Source organism: Eleutherodactylus coqui, chromosome 4 (genome assembly GCF_035609145.1).
Source record: "Eleutherodactylus coqui strain aEleCoq1 chromosome 4, aEleCoq1.hap1, whole genome shotgun sequence".
Classification (NCBI taxonomy): Eukaryota; Metazoa; Chordata; class Amphibia; order Anura; family Eleutherodactylidae; genus Eleutherodactylus; species Eleutherodactylus coqui.
This window is the reverse complement of record NC_089840.1, coordinates 183,736,103-183,760,341: the sequence shown is the minus strand read 5'-3', so window position 1 is coordinate 183,760,341 and position 24,239 is coordinate 183,736,103. Positions and strand designations below refer to the sequence as shown.

Sequence of the window (24,239 nt, the reverse complement as noted above, 5' to 3'; positions counted from 1 at the left end):
TAAATTGGCGCAACACTGCTGTTAAACGTAGCTGGCTGCGTATGATTTTTTTACTATCTCCACCCACCACACACGTACACAGAACGCTGAGGACTGACAGAGGCAGGCCACATAGAATTTTTCACTTTTTTTTTAAAGGGAAGGCCGGCCCACTGACTATATTCAATCAGATAAGAAATCTGTTCCACAGAAATGCAGTTATATGAAGTGCAGCAGAGCGGTGATTTTCCCCAGGCAGGCAGGAAATAAATTGGCGCAAGACTGCTGTTAAACGTAGCCAGCTACGTTCGATTTTTTTACTATCTCCACCCACCACACACGTACACAGAACGCTGAGGACTGACAGAGGCAGGCCACATAGAATGTTTCCCTTTTTTTTTTAAAGAAAAGGCCCACTGACTACATTCAATCAGATAAGAAATCTGTTCCACAGAAATGCAGTTATATGAAGTGCAGCAGAGCGGTGATTTTTCCCAGGAAGGCAGGAAATAAATTGGCGCAACACTGCTGTTAAACGTAGCTGGCTGCGTATGATTTTTTTACTATCTTCACCCACCACACACGTACACAGAACGCTGAGGACTGACAGAGGCAGGCCACATAGAATTTTTCACTTTTTTTTTTTAAAGAAAAGGCCCACTGACTATATTCAATCAGATAAGAAATCTGTTCCACAGAAATGCAGTTATATGAAGTGCAGCAGAGCGGTGATTTTTCCCAGGAAGGCAGGAAATAAATTGGCGCAACACTGCTGTTAAACGTAGCTGGCTGCGTATGATTTTTTTACTATCTTCACCCACCACACACGTACACAGAACGCTGAGGACTGACAGAGGCAGGCCACATAGAATTTTTCCCTTTTTTTTTTTTAAAGAAAAGGCCCACTGACTATATTCAATCAGATAAGAAATCTGTTCCACAGAAATGCAGTTATATGAAGTGCAGCAGAGCGGTGATTTTTCCCAGGAAGGCAGGAAATAAATTGGCGCAAGACTGCTGTTAAACGTAGCTGGCTGCGTATGTTTTTTTTTACTATCTCCACCCACCACACACGTACACAGAACGCTGAGGACTGACAGAGGCAGGCCACATAGAATGTTTCCCTTTTTTTTTTAAAGGGAAGGCCGGCCCACTGACTATATTCAATCAGATAAGAAATCTGTTCCACAGAAATGTAGTTATATAAAGTGCAGCAGAGCGGTGATTTTCCCCAGGCAGGCAGGAAATAAATTGGCGCAAGACTGCTGTTAAACGTAGCTGGCTGCGTATGATTTTTTTACTATCTCCACCCACCACACGTACACAGAACGCTGAGGACTGACAGAGGCAGGCCACATAGAATTTTTCCCTTTTTTTTTAAAGAAAAAGCCCACTGACTATATTCAATCAGATAAGAAATCTGTTCCACAGAAATGCAGTTATATGAAGTGCAGCAGAGCGGTGATTTTTCCCAGGAAGGCAGGAAATAAATTGGCGCAACACTGCTGTTAAACGTAGCTGGCTGCGTATGATTTTTTTACTATCTCCACCCACCACACACGTACACAGAACGCTGAGGACTGACAGAGGCAGGCCAAATAGAATTTTTCCTTTTTTTTTTTTTTTAAAGAAAAAGCCCACTGACTATATTCAATCAATAATATATGTCTTCTGACCCTGCCTACACAATTCTGTCCCTGTAGTATTACTGCAGGGCGCAATGCTCTGCACAGCCGATTTTGTGAAAAAAAAAATGCAACACTGCTAACAGCAGCCTGCACAGTACTGCACACGGTTAAATGTGGCCCTAAGAAGGACCGTTGGGGTTCTTGAAGCCTACACTCACTCCTAACACTTTCCCTGCCTAACCACCACTTCTGTCCCTGGACTATTACTGCAGGGCGTAATGCTCTGCAGACAGCCGATTTTGAAAAAAAAAATTGTGCAATACTGCTAACAGCACCCTCCACAGTACTGCACACGGATAGATGTGGCCCTGAGAAGGACCGTTGGGGTTCTTGAAGCCTACACTCACTCCTAACACTCTCCCTACAGCAGCACCAGCAGCAGCACTTTCCCTCAGCTAACTCACAAGGCATCTGAGGCGAGCCGTGGGAGGGGCCGACTTTTATACTCGGGTGACATCTGATCTCCCCAGCCACTCACAGCAGGGGGGTGGTATAGGGCTTGAACGTTAGGGGGAAGTTGTAATGCCTTCCCTGTCTTTCAATTGGCCAGAAAAGCGCGCTAACGTCTCACAGAGGAAAGTGAAAGTAACCCGAACACCGCGTGGTACTCGTTAAGAGTAACGAGCATCCCGAACACCCTAATATTCGCCCGAGCATCAAGCTCGGACGAGTACGTTCGCTCATCACTAGAGATAAGTATATGCATTATATCGTTTCACAATCAGAGGAGTGTTGAAATACAGCAATGGTTTTGCACAAATAAAAACTACAAAAGCGTATTCAAATGAAGATTTATTAGGGAGTTTACATTGGTGCTTTTATATGAGAGAAGATGGTCAGTTGCAACAGTTGCAAACTGCCTGAAATTCTAAGCCATCCGCACATCTCAATGCATAGGTGATTTCAGCTGCACATATGTAAAATTTGCTTGAATTAACTAGGTTTACATAAAGGCCATCTGTTTTACCCGCACAGAAGTTGGGGTCCACATCATCGACTTGACGAACAATTGGAGGAGTGACCGGAGGGTTAGTTGGAGGAGTGACCAGAGGATCACTTGCAGGAATGAAAGTTGGAGGAGTGACCGGAGGATCAGTGGGACGACTGACTGGAGGCTCCGGTGTACCTCCTCCTGAACCACATGTGTTCCCAGGGAAATTTACAGATGAACCTAAATATATTATAGGGAGAACATTCCATGAAAGTGTTAATATCTAGAAGAAATCTTCTTACCAAAAACACTTCCTACACGTCTATATGTGATTTATCCTTATTCTGAGGACAGTGATATTAATGGAGTTCTACATTTAATAAGAACAAAACTACAGGCACAGTGATAACAGTGAAGCATAATCATTGTATAAGGGCTCCTGCACACAGGCGGATTTAATTTGCAGAATCCGGGAATGGTGGCTTCCCTTTGAATTTCGTAGTAAATACTGCCCATACCCTCCTGTGGAGAACCGCTGTTCCTGCACACAGGCAGTAAAAAAAAACATTGCAGTATGCTCCATTTCTGTGCTGTTTCCGCCTGGACGACTTCCATTGAGTTTATTGGAAGATGTCTGTCCCGTGGCCCTTTTGCAATCATCATTGCCGAAAGGTTGCAGGATCGCCTAGCGTCATCGCCTAGCGACAGTGCAGCGTAATTTGTACTGTGCATGCGTGCCAGCACGACGGCTGGCGCTTTCGCAGTAGAGATAAAAAAGAATCCGGACAGGTAAGCGGGGTCACCAGCTGGGCACAGGGTGGGATTAGGATTGCCACCTTTGTCACGAAAAAATATCGGCCAAAAAGGGGCCGTGGCTTGGGGCGTGGCTTATCACAGCATTTTTTTCTCCTTTATCTCCTGGATCCCGTCCAGCGTCTGTGCGCATGTGCGGGATCCAGGCCAGCATGTTCTCACGAGTAGATGACGTTTAGTGCGATTCACACGTCATCCACTTGTGAGAACACGCTGCAGATGCTCGCATCACATACAATCTACACATATATAATTATATACATGATACACAGGTTACTCCAGCATGGTCCATATCACTATATACAGGAAATATACCTCCCCTGTATATAGTGATGATTATGTAAGGTAGATATGTCCTGTATGTAATTATATGTACAGCTGGTATAACGTATACCACCTAAACATACAAGATTACATGCAGTACATGGTGCATATCTCGTATGTACTGCTCCTCCGCTCTCTTCCTTGGGCCCCGACACCGTCACTGCAGCGCCAGCTCGACACCCATCCTGACCCCCAGACATCACACACAGCTCTGCTACATCCATCCTGATCCCCAGACATCACAAACACAGCTCCGCTACATCCATCCTCATCCCCACACATCACAAACACAGCTCGGCTACATCTATCCTTATCCCCACAAATCACACACACAGCTCCGCTACATCCATCCTGATCCCCAGACATCACACACACAGCTCCGCTACATCCATTTTGATCCCCACACACATCACACACACAGCTCCACTATATCCATCCTGATTCCCACAGACATCACACACAGCTGTGCTACATCCATCTTGATCCCCAGACATCATGCACACAGCTTCGCTACATCCATTTTGACCCCAACACACATCACACACAGTTCCACTACATCCATTCTGACCCTCACACACATCACACACATAGCTTCACTACATCCATCCTGACCCCCATGCATATGACACACAGCTCCGGGGGGCAGGGGGGGCAGGGGGAGGCGTGGCGGAGCAGGGGGTAGCAGCGGGAAACAGGGGGGGGCCCACTCTCTCTCCCTCTCCCCCCCACCCACTCCCCGCTGCAACCCCCCACTTACCCACGGCGCCCCACGAATCTTTTCGCCCGAGTACGGAAGTACTCGAAAATCGCGGCGCTCGGGCGAAAAAGGGGCGTGGCCAAGTAGATTCGCTCATCTCTAATGCTAATGTATTAAATATGATTATATATTGTCATTAGGTTTGAATGCCTCAGTGGTGACATATCCAAAATACAATTTAGAAGTGTTTCGTCTTCTTCAACTATATTTTGTTTCTTAGTTGCAACATTTATGTATCATTTCTGTAAATTGATATATGAATATTAATTAAGCAAATATCTTACCCAGCTGAACATTCAGCAGCAGGAATAGACCTGTCATAGAGAAAGCAGAAACATCATATCCATACAATAGCAGAAAATTACATGGTGAATTTAACCACAAATTTTAAAAAATCCACTTTTTGAATAGGAGAGTGAAAGATTCAAATAATTAGTATGGATTATGTCCTAATGATCTTCACAGGGACGTACTGAGCATATTATGATAAGTATCAATAGAGTAAAGCTTTAGATAGACATTCCAGTAACATTCTCTTGGTTCTTACCCGCCCAAAGCAGCATCTTGCTCATTCCTCTGTCTGCCTTACACAACCCAAAGATTGGTTATAGCACTTTATAGAGAAGGATTGCCTGTTATCAGTGTGGGAGCTCTGCAGCTGCAACAAGTAAAAAAAACTTCAGTATCAGATTTTTTAAAAGAACATTTAAAAAACATTTTCTTGGCAGAAAAATAGAGCTATGTGCGAGATTAGTAGGGGACACTGGCAAATAAGTTGTAACTGTTTAAGCGATGAAGGTGATATTGTACATGCTGAGGCAAGAAGTGCCAAAAGGAGCTCAGTGCTACATAATCAGGGGTATTTAAAAGGGGGGTTTTAAATAAATCAAATTTTTACATTTTATTTACAGGGATATTTCTGTAAGATTTTTTTTTCACTAGGAAGTTCCCTTAAGACATTATTTTTATTTCCCAAACATAAAATAATAGACTAATAGCGGCTAGTCAAGAGCACTGAAAAAACGGTTTAGTTTGGTAGCTTTAGGGCCACAGACCCATAGAAGATTTTTATGACCTAGTAAATATATGAGCTCTAGCTGTTTTTTTCCAAACTGAGATTAGGGTTTTTTTGCTTTTCCTCCCCTACATACAGAGCATGATAGACATAGATGGTGGCTATGCGTCAATAATTAAATTACATTGACTGGGACCTTAAATAGGTCACACAAAAAGTGTTCCTCAGATGAAAGACTAGCAACTATTCAAAAGAACCCAAGAGATGATCTGAGGCTGAGTGGAATACTGATATAATAATAATCCTTATTTGTATAGAGCTAACTTATTCTGCAGTGCTTTATATCTCACTACACTCAGTATCAAATGGGTGGCTAGCCTTCCAGCAAATATACGTTTTGGTGGTTCACCACAATTGGCAGCCCCAGGTATATTAGCAGAGAAATCCTAGACACCTTTTAAGTTACTAAATATTTCATCATTTCTGAAGCACAGCGGCATACATTACAAAAAAGTATATACATATATGAGAGAAATTGAGAAAATAACTACAGCAATAAGAAAAAATCAGGAGGCATAGTAGCAGTCACAGTCAGGGGCGTACCTAAAGGCTCAGGGGCCCAGTTGCAAAAGTAAAGCTCGGGGCCCCCCCATTGGTCTCTACCCCACACTCCCCCGTACCCATACCTAACTGGTACTGCATACATGATCTGTCCCTTGGAGTAACCTTTACATTTCCTGCACTAGATGAAAACTTGTTTGTAGCCCCGCAGGCCACACTCACAAACACTCACCGCTTTTTAACGGTATTAGCGGGGTTTCCCGAGCGCCATACTAACCGCAGAGTTACTCAAAACCTGCGCACGAACGAAGTCTTCCTAACACCATGATTTTCAAGAGCCGTCTGTTCTATTTTGGTGTTTTTGTGGTTTTTATCACATCTCATCGCCTATCACAATGATGGGGTGCATTAAAAAGTGCTGTCAAACTCTGTACAATGTATTGAAAGACTGTGCTCGAAATGCTGGTAAAAATGCCATGATTACAAGCTGCATTTTCTGAACACATGTGAGAGTGGCATTAGGGTGTGTTCATGTTTTAGATAGATAGATAGATAGATAGATAGATAGATAGATAGATAGATAGATAGATAGATAGGAGATGGATGGATGGATAGATACATAGAAGGATAGCAGATGGATAGATAGATAAATAGATAGATAGCTAGATAGCTAGATAGATATATAGCTAGATAGATAAAATGATAAACAGATAGGAGATGGATGGATGAAACGATAGATAAATAGATAGATAAATAGGAGATGAATAGATAGACAGCACATGGATAGATAAACAGAAGATGGATAGATAAATAGATGGGAGACGGATAGATAGATAGACAGACAGATAGATAGATAGATAGATAGATAGATAGATAGATAGATAGATAGATAGATAGATAGCAGATGAATGGATAACAGATGGATAGGTAGATAGATAGATAGATAGATAGATAGATAGATAGATAGATAGATAGATAGATAGATGATGGATAAATAGATAAATAAATAGGAGATGGACGGATGGATAGATAGATAGGAGATGGATAGATAGATAGATAGACAGATAGATAGACAGACAGACAGACAGACAGACAGACAGACAGATAGATAGATAGATAGATAGATAGATAGATAGATAGCAGATGGATAGGAGAAGGAGAGATAGATACATAGATAGGAGATAGATAGAAAGCAGATGCATAGATGGATAGATAGTAGATGGTTAGTTAGATAGATAGACAGATACATAGATATACATAGCAGATGGATAGATAGATAGATAGATAGATAGATAGATAGATAGATAGATAGATAGATAGATAGCAGATGGAAAGATAGATATCAGATAGATAGATAGATAGATAAAAACATAGACAGCAGATGGATAGATAGATAGCAGATGGATAGAAAGATAGATAGCAAATGGATCAATAGATACATAGATGGATAGCAGATGGATAGATAGATAGATAGAATGATAAATAGATAGGAGATGAATGGATGGATAGATAGATAGATAGATAGGATAGGAGATGGATGGATAGATACATAGAAGGATAGCAGATGGATAGATAGATATATAGCTAGATAGATAGAATGATAAATAGATAGGAGATGGATGGATGAAACGATAGATAGATAAATAGACAGATAAATAGGAGATGAATAGATAGATAGATAGATAGATAGATAGATAGATAGATAGCAATGAGATAGATAGACAGCAAATGAATAGATAAACAGAAGATGGATAGACAAATAGATGGGAGAAGGATAGATATATAGATAGATAGATAGATAGATAGATAGATAGATAGATAGATAGATAGATAGATAGATAGATAGATAGATGGCAGATGGATGGATAACAGATGGATAGGTAGATAGATGATGGATAAATAGATAGGAGATGGACGGATGGATAGATAGATAGGAGATGGATAGATAGATACATATATAGGAAGTGGATAAATAGATTGATTGATAGATAGATAGATAGATAGATAGATAGATAGATAGATAGCAGATGGATAGGAGATGGAGAGATAGATACATAGATGGATAGCAGATGGATAGATAGATAGATAAAAAGATAGAAGATGAATGGATGGATAGATGGAGAGATAGATAAATAGATAGATGGCAGATGGATGGATAACAGATAGATGAGTAGATAGATAGATAGCAGATGGATAAATAGATAAATACATAGGAGATGGACGGATGGATAGATAGATAGGAGATAGATAGATACATAGATAGGAAGAGGATAGATTGATAGATAGATAGATAGATAGATAGATAGATAGATAGATAGATAGATAGTAGAGATGAGCGAACGTACTCGTCCGAGCTTGATACTCGTTCGAGTATTAGCGTGTTCGAGATGCTCGTTACTAGAGGCGAGCACCACGCAATGTTCGAGTTACTTTCACTTTCATCTCTGAGACGTTAGCGCGCTTTTCTGGCCAATAGAAAGACAGGGAAGGCATTACAACTTCCCCCTGCGACGTTCAAGCCCTATACCACCCCCCTGCAGTGAGTGGCTGGCGAGATCAGGTGTCACCCGAGTATATAAATCGGCCCCTCCCGCAGCTCGCCACAGATGCATTCAGACATAGCTCAGGAAAAGTGCTGCTGATGGTGGAGCTGCTATAGGGAGAGTGTTAGGAGTTATTGTAGGCTTCAAGAACCCCAACGGTCCTTCTTAGGGCCACATCTGACCGTGTGCAGTACTGTTGAGGCTGCTTTTTGCAGTGTTGCACTTTTTTTTTTGTATATCGGCTGTGCAGAGTATTGCGTCCTCAGTCTGCAGTAATTTTACATAGTCCAGGGCCAGTAGTGGTGAGGCAGGGACAGTGAAAGAGATATACTGTCTATATGGGCAGTGGGCTTTTCCAAAAAAATTTGGGAAGAAACATTCTATTTGGGCTGCCTGTGACCGTCCTGAGTGTACTGCGTCTCTGCTGGGGGTAGTAGTCCTAATTAATACGCAGCCAGCTAAGTGTTACAGCAGGCTTGCGCAAAATTCTTTCCTGGCTCTGCGTTGCCCGTCACATCACCGCTGTCATCCTGTCCAGAGGGAAACAGTCTGTAGTAATTTTACATAGTCCAGGGCCAGTAGTGCTGAGGCAGGGACAGTGAAAGAGATATAATGTCTATATAGGCAGTGGGCTTTTCCAAAAAAATTTGGGAAAAAACATTCTATTTGGGCTGCCAGTGACCGTCCTGAGTGTACTGCGTCTCTGCTGGGGGTAGTAGTCCTAATTAATATGCAGCCAGCTAAGTGTTACAGCAGGCTTGTGCAAAATTCTTTCCTGGCTCTGCTGTGCATTCCATAAGCGAAGTCAGCCTCCAACCACAGGCCAATAAGCGGCACATTTAATTACAGCGTTCTGTTTCTGCACTACTGGGAATACACCATGCTGAGGGGTAGGGGTAGGCCTAGAGGACATGGACGTGGACGCGGGCGAGGACGCGGAGGCCCAAGTCAGGGTGTGGGCACAGGCCGAGCTCCTGATCCAGGTGTATCGCAGCCGACTGCTGCGGGATTAGGAGAGAGGCACGTTTCTGGCGTCCCCACATTCATCTCACAATCAATGGGTCCATGCAATAGACCTTTATTAGAAAATGAGCAGCGTGAGCAGGTCCTTTCGTGGATGGCAGAAAGTGCATCCAGCAATCTATCGACCACCCAGAGTTCTGCGCCGTCCACTGCTGCAACTCTGAATCCTCTGGCTGCTGCTCCTCCTTCCTCCCAGCCTCCTCACTCCATTACAATGACACATTCTGAGGAGCAGGCAGACTCCCAGGAACTGTTCTCGGGCCCCTGCCCAGAATGGGCAGCAATGGTTCCGAATCCTCTCCCACTGGAGGAGTTTGTCTTGACCGATGCCCAACCTTTGGAAAGTTCCCGGGGTCCGAGGGATGAGGCTGGGGACTTCCGGCAACTGTCTCAAGAGCTTTCAGTGGGTGAGGAGGACGATAACGATGAGACACAATTGTCTATCACTCAGGTAGTAGTAATTGGAGTAAGTCCGAGAGAGGAGCGCACAGAGGATTCTGAGGAAGAGCAGCAGGATGATGAGGTGACTGACCTCACCTGGTTTGCTACACCTACTGAGGACAGGTCTTCAGAGGGGGAGGCAAGTGCAGCAGCAGGGCAGGTTGGAAGAGGCAGTGCGGTGGCCAGGGGTAGAGGCAGAGCCAGACCGAATTATCCACTAACTGTTTCCCAAAGCGCCCCCTCGCGCCATGCCACCCTGCAGAGGCCGAGGTGCTCAAAGGTCTGGCAGTTTATCACTGAGAATGCAGACGACCGACGAACAGTGGTGTGCAACCTTTGTCACGCCAAGATCAGCCGGGGAGCCACCACCACCAGCCTTACCACCACCAGCATGCGCAGACATATGATGGCCAAGCAGCCCACAAGGTGGGACGAAGGCCGTTCACCACCTCCGGTTTGCACGGCTGCCTCTCCCCCTGTGCCCCAACCTGCCACTGAGATCCAACCCCCCTCTCAGGACACAGGCACTACTGTCTCCCGGCCTGCACCCACACCCTCACCTCCGCTGTCCTCGGCCCATCCAGCAATGTCTCTCAGCGCACCGTCCAGCCGTCGCTAGCGCAAGTGTTGGAGCCAAATTTAACAGCCTGGAGATGCTGCTGGATAGGGTTGTGGAAACGTAGGCTTTCAAAGATATGATGGCGGCGGCGGCCCCGCGCTACTCAGTTCCCACTCGCCACTACTTTTCCCGATGTGCCGTCCCAGGCCTGCACGACCACGTCTCCCGCAACATTGTACGCGCCCTCACCAACGCGGTTACTGCCAAGGTCCACTTAACAATGGACACATGGACAAGCACAGGCGGGCAGGGCCACTATATCTGCCTGACGGCACATTGGGTGAATTTAGTGGAGGCTGGGACCGAGTCAGAGCCTGGGACCGCTCACGTCCTACCCACCCCCAGAATTGCGGGCCCCAGCTCGGTGGTGGTATATGCGGCGGTGTATGCTTCCTCCACTAAACCACCCTCCTCCTCCTCCTCCTACGCAACCTCTGTCTCGCAATCAAGATGTGTCAGCAGCAGCACGTCGCCAGCAGTCGGTGTCACGCGGCGTGGCAGCACAGCGGTGGGCAAGCGTCAGCAGGCCGTGCTGAAACTACTCAGCTTAGGAGAGAAGAGGCATACGGCCCACGAACTGCTGTAGGGTCTGACAGAGCAGACCGACCGCTGGCTTGCGCCGCTGAGCCTCCAACCGGGCATGGTCGTGTGTGACAACGGCCGTAACCTGGTGGCGGCTCTGCAGCTCGGCAGCCTCACGCACGTGCCATGCCTGGCCCACGTCTTTAATTTGGTGGTTCAGCGCTTTCTGAAAAACTACCCACACTTGTCAGACCTGCTCGGAAAGGTGCGCCGGCTCTGCGCACATTTCCGCAAGTCCCACACGGATGCTGCTACCCTGCGCACCCTGCAACATCGGTTTAATCTGCCAGTGCACCGACTGCTGTGCGACGTGCCCACACGGTGGAACTCTACGCTCCACATGTTGGCCAGGCTCTATGAGCAGCGTGGAGCTATAGTGGAATACCAACTCCAACATGGGCGGCGCAGAGGGAGTCAGCCTCCTCAATTCTTTACAGAAGAGTGGGCCTGGTTGGCAGACATCTGCCAGGTCCTTGGAAAGTTTGAGGAGTCTACCCAGATGGTGAGCGGCGATGCTGCAATCATTAGCGTCACCATTCCTCTGCTATGCCTCTTGAGAAGTTCCCTGCAAAGCATAAAGGCAGACGCTCTGCGCTCAGAAACGGAGGCGGAGGAAGACAGTATGTCGCTGGATAGTCAGAGCACCCTCCTGTCTATATCTCAGTGCGTTGAGGAGGAGGAGCATGAGGAGGATGAGGAGGAGGGGGAAGAGACAGCTTGGCCCACTGCTGAGGGTACCCATGCTGCTTGCCTGTCATCCTTTCAGCGTGTATGGCCTGAGGAGGAGGAGGAGGATCCTGAAAATGATCTTCCTAGTGAGGACAGCCATATGTTGCGTACAGGTACCCTGGCACACATGGCTGACTTCATGTTAGGATGCCTTTCTCGTGACCCTCGCGTTACACACATTCTGGCCACTACGGATTACTGGGTATACACACTGCTCGACCCTCGGTATAAGGAGAACCTTTCCACTCTCATACCCGAAGAGGAAAGGGGTTCGAGAGTGATGCTATACCACAGGACCCTGGCGGACAAACTGATGGTAAAATTCCCATCCAACAGCGCTAGTGGCCGAAGGCGCAGTTCCGAGGGCCAGGTAACATGGGAGGCGCGGAGATCAGGCAGCATGCACAGCACAGGCAGGGGAACACTCTCTAAGGCCTTTGACAGCTTTCTGGCTCCCCAGCAAGACTGTGTCACCGCTCCCCAGTCAAGGCTGAGTCAGCGGGAGCACTGTAAAAGGAGGGTGAGGGAGTACGTAGCCGATCGCATGACCGTCCTCCGTGACGCCTCTGCCCACTACAACTACTGGGTGTCGACAGCTTTCTGGCTCCCCAGCAAGACTGTGTCACCGCTCCCCAGTCAAGGCTGAGTCAGCGGGAGCACTGTAAAAGGAGGGTGAGGGAGTACGTAGCCGATCGCATGACCGTCCTCCGTGACGCCTCTGCCCACTACAACTACTGGGTGTCGAAGCTGGACACATGGCCTGAACTCGCGCTGTATGCCCTGGAGGTGCTTGCTTGTCCTGCGGCTAGCGTCTTGTCAGAGAGGGTGTTTAGTGCGGCTGGGGGAATCATCACGGATAAGCGTACCCGCCTGTCAGCCGACAGTGCCGACAGGCTTACACTCATCAAGATGAACAAAGCCTGGATTTCCCCAGACTTCTCTTCTCCACCAGCGGACAGCAGTGATACCTAAACAATACGTAGGCTGCACCCGCGGATGGAAGTATCATTCTCTATCACCATCAAAAACGGGGACCTTTTAGCTTCATCAATCTGTGTATTATATTCATCCTCCTCCTCCTGCTCCTCCTCCTGAAACCTCACGTAATCACGCCGAACGGGCAATTTTTCTTAGGCCCACAAGGCTCAGTCATATAATTTTTGTAAACATATTTTATACGTTTCAATGCTCATTAAAGCGTTGAAACTTGCACCTGAACCAATTTTTATTTTAACTGGGCTGCCTCCAGGCCTAGTTACAAATTAAGCCACATTAACCAAAGCGATTAATGGGTTTCACCTGCCCTCTTGGTTGGGCATGGGCAATTTTTCTGAGGTACATTAGTACTGTTGGTACACCAATTTTTTGGGGCCCTCGCCTACAGTGTAATCCAATTAATTTTTTGCCCACCTGCATTAAAGCTGACATTACATCAGCTGTGCTGGGCACTGCAATGGGAAATATTTATGTACTGCTGGTGGCTTCCTGGGACCCACCCATGCTGTCGGTCCACATGGACTTCCCATTAGGGAGATGTACGTGCCTGTGTCTATGTATTAAAAACCCCGGTCTGACTGGGGTATGCAGTGTGGGCCGAAGCCCACCTGTATTTTATCTGACGTTACCTCAGCTGTGATGGGCAATGCAATGGCAATGCAGCTCCTGATGGAGGTAACACAGGATTGGATTTCTCATTACTTCTGTACAGCATTGTGGGCTATCGCCCCTCCCCTTTTAAAGAGGGTCGCTGCCTAGCCATGCCAACCCTCTGCAGTGTGTGCCTGCAGTTCCTCCTCATGGCAGACGCACTTATAAATAGACATGAGGTTGGTGTGGCACGAGGGCAGCTGAAGGCTGTGCAGGGACACTTTGGTGTGTGCTGTGGACACTGGGTCGTGCGCGGGGGGGGGGGGGGGGCAGCATGTAACCCAGGAGAAGTGGCAGCAGAGTGTCATGCAGGCAGTGAATGTGCTTTGTTGGAGGTAGTGTGGTGCTTAGCTAAGGTATGCATTGCTAATGAGGGCTTTTCAGAAGTAAAAATTGTTGGGAGGGGGGGGCACTCTTGCCGCTATTTTGGCTTAATAGTGGGACCTGTGAACTTGAGATGCAGCCCAACATGTAGCCCCTCGCCTGCCCTATCCGTTGCTGTGTCGTTCCCATCACTTTCTTGAATTGCCCAGATTTTCACAAAGGGAAACCTTAGCGAGCATCGGCGATATACAAAAATGCTCGTGTCGCCCATTGACTTCAATGGGGTTCGTTATTCGAAACGAACCCTCGAGCATCGCGAAATTTTCGTCCCGAGAAACGAGCACCCGAGCATTTTGGTGCGATAGATAGATAGATAGATAGATAGATAGATAGATAGATAGATAGATAGCAGATGGAAAGATAGATAGCAGATAGATAGATAAAAAGATAGATAGCAGCTGGATAGATAGATAGCAGATGGATAGAAAGATAGATAGCAAATGGATCGATAGACACATAGATGGATAGCAGATGGATAGATAGATAGATAAATAGATAGATAGATAGCAGATAGATAGATAGCACATGCATAGATAAATAAAAGATGGATAAATAAATAGATGGGAGATGGGAGATGGGAGATGGATAGATAGATAGATAGATAGATAGATAGATAGATAGATAGATAGATAGATGGCAGATGGATAGGTAGATAGATAGATCGCATATGGATGGATAGATAGATAAATAGAAAGGTACATAGATAGAAGATGGTAAGAAAGATAGGAGATGGATAGATAGATCGATAGATAGATAGATAGATAGATAGATAGATAGATAGCAGATGGATGGATAACAGATGGATAGGTAGATGGATAGATAGATAGATAGATAGATAGATAGATAGAAATATAGGAGACAGATGAATCAATAGATAGATAGATACATAGATAGGAGATGCAAAGATAGATAGGAGATGGATGGATGAAACGATAGATAGATAGATAGATAGATAGATAGATAGATAGATAGATAGATAGATAGAATGATAAATAGATATGAGATGGATGGATGAAACGATAGATAGATAGAGAGGGGATGAATAGATAGATAGATAGATAGATAGATAGATAGATAGATAGATAGATAGATAGATAGATAGATAGATAGATAGATAGATAGGAGATGAATAGATAAATAGCACATAGATAAATAAATAGAAGATGGATAGATAAATAGATGGGAGATGGATAGATATAGATAGATAGATAGATAAATAGCAGATGGATGGATTACAGATGGATAGGTAGATGGATAGATAGATCGCAGATGAATAGATTGATAGATGATGGATAAATAGATAACTAGATAGGAGATGGACGGATGGATAGATAGATAGATAGGAGATGGATAGATAGATAGGAGATGGAAAGATATATAGGAGACGGATGAATCAAAAGAAAGATAGATAAATAGATAGAAAGATACATAGATAGGAGATGCAAAGATAGATAGGAGATGGATGAATAGATAGATAGAATGATAAATAGATAAGAGATGGATGGATGAAACAATAGATAGATAGAGAGGAGATGGATAGATAGCAGATAGATAGATAGCACATGGATAGATAAATAGAAGATGGATAGATAAATAGATGGGAGATGATTAGATAGATAGATAGATAGATAGATAGATAGATAGATAGATGGCAGATAGATGGATAACAGATGGATAGGTAGATAGATCGTACATGGATGGATAAATAGATGATGGATAAATAGATAGGAGATGAACGGATGGATAGATAGATAGGAGATGGATAGATAGATAAAAAGATAGCAGATGGATAGATATATAGCAGATGGATGAATAGATAAATAGCAGATTGTTAGAAAGATAGATATATAGATATAAATAGCAGATAGATAGATAGATAGATAGATAGATAGATAGATAGATAGATAGATAGATAGCAGATAGATAAAAAGATAGATCGGGGGAGTGAACGAGGGTGCTTTCTCCTCCCTCGTTCACTCCCCCGATCCTCCCCCTCATACAAACGGGATTCGCCACAGCACACAACACCTCTCAGATAATCTCTATATAATTGCAAATTTTGTAGTAGTTTGTACACTTGAAAAAGGCCTCCAGGCCGAAACGCGTTGTGTATATCTCCATTACACGTAATAAAAGTTGTGAAAATACCTCCGCTGCCGCTGGCATTCATCTCCGTGCGATAAGCGAATCCTGGATTGGGAGGCGCCTGGGCTATAGGCGCCTCCATCGAGTAAGTTCCACCTTTTCTCCATCTATACCTACATGCATATATTGGTGTGAGCGCTGAGGAGTTTTCCTTTTTTGTCTTGCTATTTTATTGTCTCCTTCACTCTGTGAATGGAGTTTCCTCCAGCTGCCGTCTCATCAGTGATATGAGATCTCTTTGGAGCACCTATAAACCCCTGGCTCGATTTGAAAAGATTGATTCTCAACCACAGAATACCCCGCAGAACCACCATAGCGTTAACATCTCCGCAGTGAGCGCTCTTCTATACATATCCTTTATAGATCGCTGGATAGACAGATGATGGATAAAAAGATAGGAGATGGACAGATGGATAGATAAATAGGAGATGGATAGATAGATACATAGAAAGGAGGTGTATATATTGAAAGATAGATAGATAGATAGTAGAGATGAGCGAACGTACTCGTCCGAGCTTGATATTCGTGCGAATATTAGGGTGTTCGGGATGCTCGTTACGCGTAACGAGTACCACGCGGTGTTCCGGTTACTTTCAGTTTCCTCTCTGAGACGTCAGCGCGCTTTTCTGGCCAATTGAAAGACAGGGAAGGCATTACAACTTCCCCCTGTGACGTTCAAGCCCTATACCACCCCCCTGCTGTGAGTGGCTGGGGAGATCTGATGTCACCCGAGTATAAAAATCGGCCCCTCCCGCGGCTCGCCACACATGCCTTGTGACTTAGCTGAGGGAAAGTACTATCGTGCTGGAGCTGCTGTAGGGAGAGCGTTAGGAGTTAGTGTAGGCTTCAAGAACCCCAACGGCCCTTCTTAGGGCCACATCTACTAGCGTGCAGTACTGTGTTAGCACAGTATTTTTTTTTTTTTCCAAAATTGGATCTGCAGAGCATTGCGCCCTGCAATAGGGACATAAGTGGGGGTTAGGCAGGGAGAGTGTTAGGAGTTAGTGAAGGCTTCAAGAACCCCAACGGTCCTTTCTAGGGCCACATCTATCCGTGTGCAGTACTGTCCAGGCTGCTGTTAGCAGTGTTGCATTTTTTTTTTTTCTCAAAACCGGCTGTGCAGAGCATTGCACCCGGCATTAATACTACAGGGATAGAATTGTGTAGGCAGGGCCAGAAGACATACATTATTCATTGAATACACGCAGTGTGGGTGTTCCTTGTAAAAAGCAGGGAAAAAATTCTATTTGGCCTGCCTCTTACAGTACTCAGGGCTATGTGTATATGTGTGCTGTGCGCTGAACGTTCAGAAAAAATCAGACGCAGTCAGCTACGTTTTACCGCAGGCGTGCGGCATTTTTTTTCCTGCATGGGAAATCCCTGATCTGCTGTAGGTAGCGAATTACTTTGCATCACTGCAGTTCTGGGACAAATTGGCAGGGCCACAACACAGTTATTAAACTTAGTATTCATTGAATACACGTAGTGTGGGTGTTCCTTGTAAAAAGCAGGGAAAAAATTCTATTTGGCCTGCCTCTTACAGTACTCAGGGCTCTGTGTACGTGTGTGCTGTGCGCTGAACGTTCAGAAAAAATCAGACGCAGTCAGCTACGTTTTACCGCAGGCGTGCGGCAATTTTTTTCCTGCATGGGAAATCCCTGATCTGCTGTAGGTAGCGAATTACTTTGCATCACTGCAGTTCTGGGACAAATTGGCAGGGCCACAACACAGTTATTAAACTTAGTATTCATTGAATACACGCAGTGTGGGTGTTCCTTGTAAAAAGCAGGGAAAAAATTCTATTTGGCCTGCAGGCTTGCGCCAATTTATTTCCTGGCTGTGATATCACTGGTAATACAGCATGCTGAGGGGTAGGGGTAGGGCTAGAGGACGTGGACGCGGCTGAGGACATGTAGGCCCAAGTGAGGGTGTGGGCACGGGCTGAGCTCCTGATCCAGGTGTGTCGCAGCCGACTGCTGCGCGATTAGGAGAGAGGCACGTTTCTGGCGTCCCCACATTCATCGCACAATTAATGGGTCCACGCGGGAGACCTTTATTAGAAAATGAGCAGTGTGAGCAGGTCCTGTCGTGGATGGCAGAAAGTGCTTCCAGCAAGCTATCATCCACCCAGAGTTCTGCGCCGTCCAGTGCTGCAAATCCGAATCCTCTCTCTGCTGCTCCTCCTTCCTCCCAGCCTCCTCACTCCACTACAATGACACATGCTCAGGAGCGGGAAGACTCTCAGGAACTGTTCTCGGGCCCCTGCTCAGATTGGGCAGCAGTGGTTCCTCTCCCACCAGAGGAGTTTATCGTCACTGATGCCCAACCATTGGAAAGTTCCCGGGGTCCGGGGGATGAGGCTGGGGACTTCTGCCAACTGTCTCAAGACCTTTCAGTGGGTGAGGAGGACGATGACGATGAGACACAGTTGTCTTGCAGTGAGGTAGTAGTAAGGGCAGTAAGTCCGAGGGAGGAGCGCACAGAGGATTCGGAGGAAGAGCAGCTGGACGATGAGATGACTGACCCCACCTGGTGTGCAACGGCTACTCAGGACAGGTCTTCAGAGGGGGAGGCAGCAGCAGGGCAGGTTGCAAGAGGCAGTGCGGTGTCCAGGGGTAGAGGCAGGGCCAGACTGAATAATCCACCAACTGTTTCCCAAAGCGCCCCCTCGCGCCATGCCACCCTGCAGAGGCCGAGGTGCTCAAAGGTCTGGCAGTTTTTCACAGAGACGCCTGAGGACCGACGAACAGTGGTGTGCAACCTTTGTCGCGTCAAGATCAGCCGGGGAGCCACCACCAACAGCCTCACCACCACCAGCATGCGCAAACATATGATGGCCAAGCACCCCACAAGGTGGGACGAAGGCCGTTCACCGCCTCCGGTTTGCACCGCTGCCTCTCCCCCTGTGCCCCAACCTGCCACTGAGATCCAACCCCCCTCTCAGGACACAGGCACTACCGTCTCCTGGCCTGCACCCACACCCTCACCTCCGCTGTCCTCGGCCCCATCTACCAATGTCTCGCACCGCACAGTCCAGCCGTCACTAGCGCAAGTGTTGGAGCGCAAGCGCAATACGCCGCCACGCACCCGTACGCTCAATCGTTAACCGTCCACATCGCCAAATTTATCGACCTTGAGAGGCTGCCGTATAGGGTTGTGGAAACGTAGGCTTTCAAAGATATGATGGCGGCGGCGGCCCCGCGCTACTCAGTTCCCAGTCGCCACTACTTTTCCCGATGTGCCGTCCCAGCCCTGCACGACCACGTCTCCCGCAACATTGTATGCGCCCTCACCAATGCGGTTAGTGGCAAGGTCCACTTAACTACGGACACGTGGACAAGCACAGGCGGGCAGGGCCACTACATCTCCCTGACGGCACATTGGGTGAATTTAGTGGAGGCTGGGACAGAGTCAGTGCCTGGGACCGCTCACGTCCTACCCACCCCCAGAATTGCGGGCCCCAGCTCGGTGCTGGTATGTTCGGCGGTGTATGCTTCGTCCACTAAAGCACCCTCCTCCTCCTCCTCCTCCTCAACCTCTGTCTCGCAATCTAGATGTGTCAGCAGCAGCAGGACGTCGCCAGCAGTCGGTGTCGCGCGGCGTGGCAGCACAGCGGTGGGCAAGCGTCAGCAGGTCGTGCTGAAACTACTCAGCTTAGGAGATAGGAGGCACACGGCCCACGAACTGCTGCAGGGTCTGACAGAGCAGACCGACCGTTGGCTTGCGCCGCTGAGCCTCCATGGTCGGGCATGGTCGTGTGTGACAACGGGCGTAACCTGGTGGCGGCTCTGCAGCTCGGCAGCCTCATGCACGTGCCATGCCTGGCCCATGTCTTTAATTTGGTGGTTCAGCGCTTTCTGAAAAGCTACCCACGCTTGTCAGACCTGCTCGTAAAGGTGCGCCGGCTCTGCGCACATTTCCGCAAGTCCCACACGGACGCTGCCACCCTGCGCACCCTGCAACATCGCTTTAATCTGCCAGTGCACCGACTGCTGTGCGACGTGCCCACACGGTGGAACTCTACGCTCCACATGTTGGCCAGGCTCTATGAGCAGCGTAGAGCTATCGTGGAATACCAACTCCAACATGGGCGGCGCAGTGGGAGTCAGCCTCCTCAATTCTTTTCAGAAGAGTGGGCCTGGTTGGCAGACATCTGCCAGGTCCTTGGAAACTTTGAGCAGTCTACCCAGGTGGTGAGCGGCGATGCTGCAATCATTAGCGTCACCATTCCTCTGCTATGCATCTTGAGAAGTTCCCTGCAAACCATAAAGGCAGCCGCTTTGCGCTCGGAAACGGAGGTGGGGGAAGACAGTATGTCGCTGGATAGTCAGAGCACCCTCCTGTCTATATCTCAGCGCATTCCGGAGGAGGAGGAGGAGGAGCATGAGGAGGACGAGGAGGAGGGGGAAGAGACAGCTTGGCCCACTGCTGACGGTGCCCCTGCTGCTTGCCTGTCATCCTTTCAGCGTGTATGGCCTGAGGAGGATGAGGAGGAGGAGGAGGAGGAGGATCCTGAAAGTGATCTTCCTAGTGAAGACAGCCATGTGTTGCGTACGGGTACCCTGGCACACATAGCTGACTTCATGTTAGGATGCCTTTCTCGTGACCCTCGCGTTGCACGCATTCTGGCCACTACGGATTACTGGGTGTACACACTGCTCGACCCACGCTATAAGGAGAACCTTCCCAATCTCATTCCCAAAGAGGAACGGGGTTCGAGAGGGTTGCTATACCACAGGACCCTGGCGGTCAAGCTGATGGTAAAATTCCCATCCGACAGCGCTAGTGGCAGAAGGCGCAGTTCCGAGGGCCAGGTAGCAGGGGAGGTGCGGAGATTGAGCAGCATGTACAGCCCAGGCAGTGCAACAGTCTTTAAGGGCCTGGACAGCTTTATGGCTCCCCACCAAGACTGTCACCGCTCCCCAGTCAAGGCTGAGTCGGCGGGAGCACTGTAAAAGGATGGTGAGGGAGTACGTAGCCGATCGCACGACCGTCCTCCGTGACGCCTCTGCCACCTACAACTACTGGGTGTCGAAGCTGGACACGTGGCCTGAACTCGCGCTGTATGCCCTGGAGGTGCTTGCTTGTCCTGCGGCTAGCGTCTTGTCGGAGAGGGTGTTTAGTGCGGCTGGGGGAATCATCACAGATAAGCGTACCCGCCTGTCAACCGACAGTGCCGACAGACTAACACTCATCAAGATGAACAAAGCCTGGATTTCCCCAGACTTCTCTTCTCCACCAGCGGACAGCAGCGATACGTAAGCAATACGTAGGCTGCACCCGCGGATGGAAGCTACGTTCTCTCTCACCATCCAAAACGGGGACATTTCTGCTTCATCAATCTGTGTCTAATATTCCTCCTCCTCCTCCTGCTCCTCCTCCTGAAACCTCACGTAATCACGCTGAACGGGCAATTTTTCTTAGGGCCACAAGGCTCACTCATCTAATTTTTTTAAACAATTTTTATACGTTTCAATGCTCTTAAAAGCGTTGAAACTTTAACTTGAACCAATTTTTCGTTAAACTGGGCTGCCTCCAGGCCTAGTTACCACTTAAGCCACATTAACCAAAGCGATTAATGGGTTTCACCTGCCATCTTGGTTGGGCATGGCCAATTTTTACTGAGGTACATTAGTACTGTTGGTACACCAATTTTTTGGGGCCCTCACCTACAGTGTAATCATAGCAATTTGTATGTTCTTCGCCTGCACTCATGGTACAGAAGTGTGTGTGGGGTTGGCCTACACTTTAGCTACATAAATGTAGCTTGGGCCTTGGCTATACTGCAGCTACTGAAATGGAACTAAGACTGCGCTCCCACTATACTGCTGCTTCGGAATTGTTACTGGGGCCTGTCTTGAGTGCTACTATTAGTGACATGGAACGAAGACTGCGCTCCCGCTATACTGCTACTTCGGAATCTTTACTGGGGCCTGTCTTGAGTGCTACTATTACTGACATGGAACGAAGACTGCGCTCCCGCTATACTGCTGCTTCGGAATCTTTACTGGGGCCTGTCTTGAGTGCTACTATTGCTGACATGGAACGAAGACTGCGCTCCCGCTATAATGCTGCTAGTGATATGTTAGTGGGGCCTGTCCTAATGCTACGGCTGAAATGTTACGAATTCTGGGCTCTGCCTATACTGCTGCTAATGGTATGTCTCTGGGGTGTGGAAACAGAGGCTTCCCAAAGACATGATGGCGGCGAGGCCATTTCCCACCAACGCGGTTACTGTTAAGCTGCATATAACCACGGACACGTGGAGAGGACACGTAGTGCCTCAAAAACATCCCCCTCCTCCTCCAACAGGGTAAACATTCTTGGCAAATGCCTTTGCATTGGTTCGTCTGGTGCCAGTCCAAGAATTTCACCTTTACCGACACTACAAGAGAGCCCCCCCACCATCCCCCCGCCACGGCCCACTTAATCCTGGCCACATTCCGAAAACCAACAAAATAAAACCGCGCTACTAGGTCCGCAGTCACCACCACATTACCACCAACGAGGTTACTGTTAAGGTACATATTACCAGTCTGACTGGGGCATGCAGACACCTTGACAGAATGAATAGTGTGTGGCACATAGGTTCCCCATTGCTATGCCCACGTGTGCAGCTCCTGATGGCGGTGGCACAGGATTCTATTTCTCATTGCTTCTGTACAGCATTGTGGGCTATCGCCCCGCCCCTTTTAAAGAGGGTCGCTGCCTAGCCGTGCCAACCCCTCTGCAGTGTGTGCCTGCGGTTCCTCCTCATGGCAGACGCACTTCTAAATAGACATGAGGGTGGTGTGGCATTAGGGCAGCTGAAGGCTGAGCAGGGACACTTTGGTGTGCGCTGTGGGGGGGGGGGGGGAGGGGGGGCGGTTGGTCAGCATGTAACCCAGGAGAAGTGGCAGCGGAGTGTCATCCAGGCAGTGATTGTGCTTTGTTGTAGCTAGTGTGGTGCTTAGCAAAGGTATGCCATGCTAATGAGGGCTTTTCAGAAGTAAAAGTTTTTGGGAGGGGGGGGGGGCACTCTTGCCGCTATTGTGGCTTAATAGTGGGACCTGTGAACTTGAGATGCAGCCCAACACGTAGCCCCTCGCCTGCCCTATCCGTTGCTGTGTCGTTCCCATCACTTTCTTGAATTGCCCAGATTTTCACACATGAAAACCTTAGCGAGCATCGGCGAAATACAAAAATGCTCGGGTCGCCCATTGACTTCAATGGGGTTCGTTACTCGAAACGTACCCTCGAGCATCGCGAAAAGTTCGTTCCGAGTAACGAGCACCCGAGCATTTTGGTGCTCGCTCATCTCTAATAGATAGATAGATAGATAGCAGATGGATAGGGGATGGATAGATAAATAGATAGCACATGGATAGATAAATAGCAGATGGATAGATAAATAGATGGGAAATGGATAGATAGCAGATGGATAGATAACAGATGGATAGATAGATAGATAGATAGATAGATAGATAGATAGATAGATAGATAGAAAGATAGCTAGATTGATAGCAGATGGATAGATAGATGGATAGGAGATGGATAGATAGATACATATATAGGAGATAGATAGATAGATAAACTTATAAATGATGGATAGATAGATAGCAGATGGATGGATGGATAGATAGCAGATGGATAGGTAGATAGATAGCAGGTGAACAGATAGATAGATAAATAGATAGATAGCAGATGGATAAGTAGATAGTGGATCTATAGATTGCAGATGAATAAATAGGAGATGAAAAGACAGATAGCATATGGATAGATAGATGGATAGATAGATAGATAGATAGATAGATAGATAGATAGATAGATAGCAGATGGATAGATAGATGGATAGGAGTTGGATAGATAGATAGATAGATAGATAGATAAACATATAAAAGATGGATAGATAGCAGATGGATGGATAGATAGATAGCAGATGGATAGGTACAGGCACAAACACACACACACACATATATATACATACACACACATACCCCAGGGTCCAGACCTCCAGAAACTGCAACTGCAAATTCTGTACAGCAGGAGGGAGGGGCAGCACATGATAACATGATCAGT

The 24,239-nt window shown here is 47.2% G+C and overlaps 1 long non-coding RNA gene across 2 annotated transcripts in view; it reads right to left on the bottom strand.

Moving 5' to 3' along the window:
- Positions 1-2,444: 2,444 nt before the first annotated feature.
- Positions 2,445-24,239, bottom strand: part of LOC136624814 (uncharacterized) — a 41,861-nt gene continuing 20,066 nt past the window's right edge. For both annotated transcript variants that reach the window (XR_010792448.1, XR_010792447.1), the window contains 3 exons: positions 5,040-5,150; positions 4,777-4,806; positions 2,445-2,838 (listed from right to left, as the gene is read on the bottom strand). This is a non-coding gene — a long non-coding RNA (uncharacterized lncRNA). The remainder of the gene's footprint in view (positions 2,839-4,776; positions 4,807-5,039; positions 5,151-24,239) is intronic.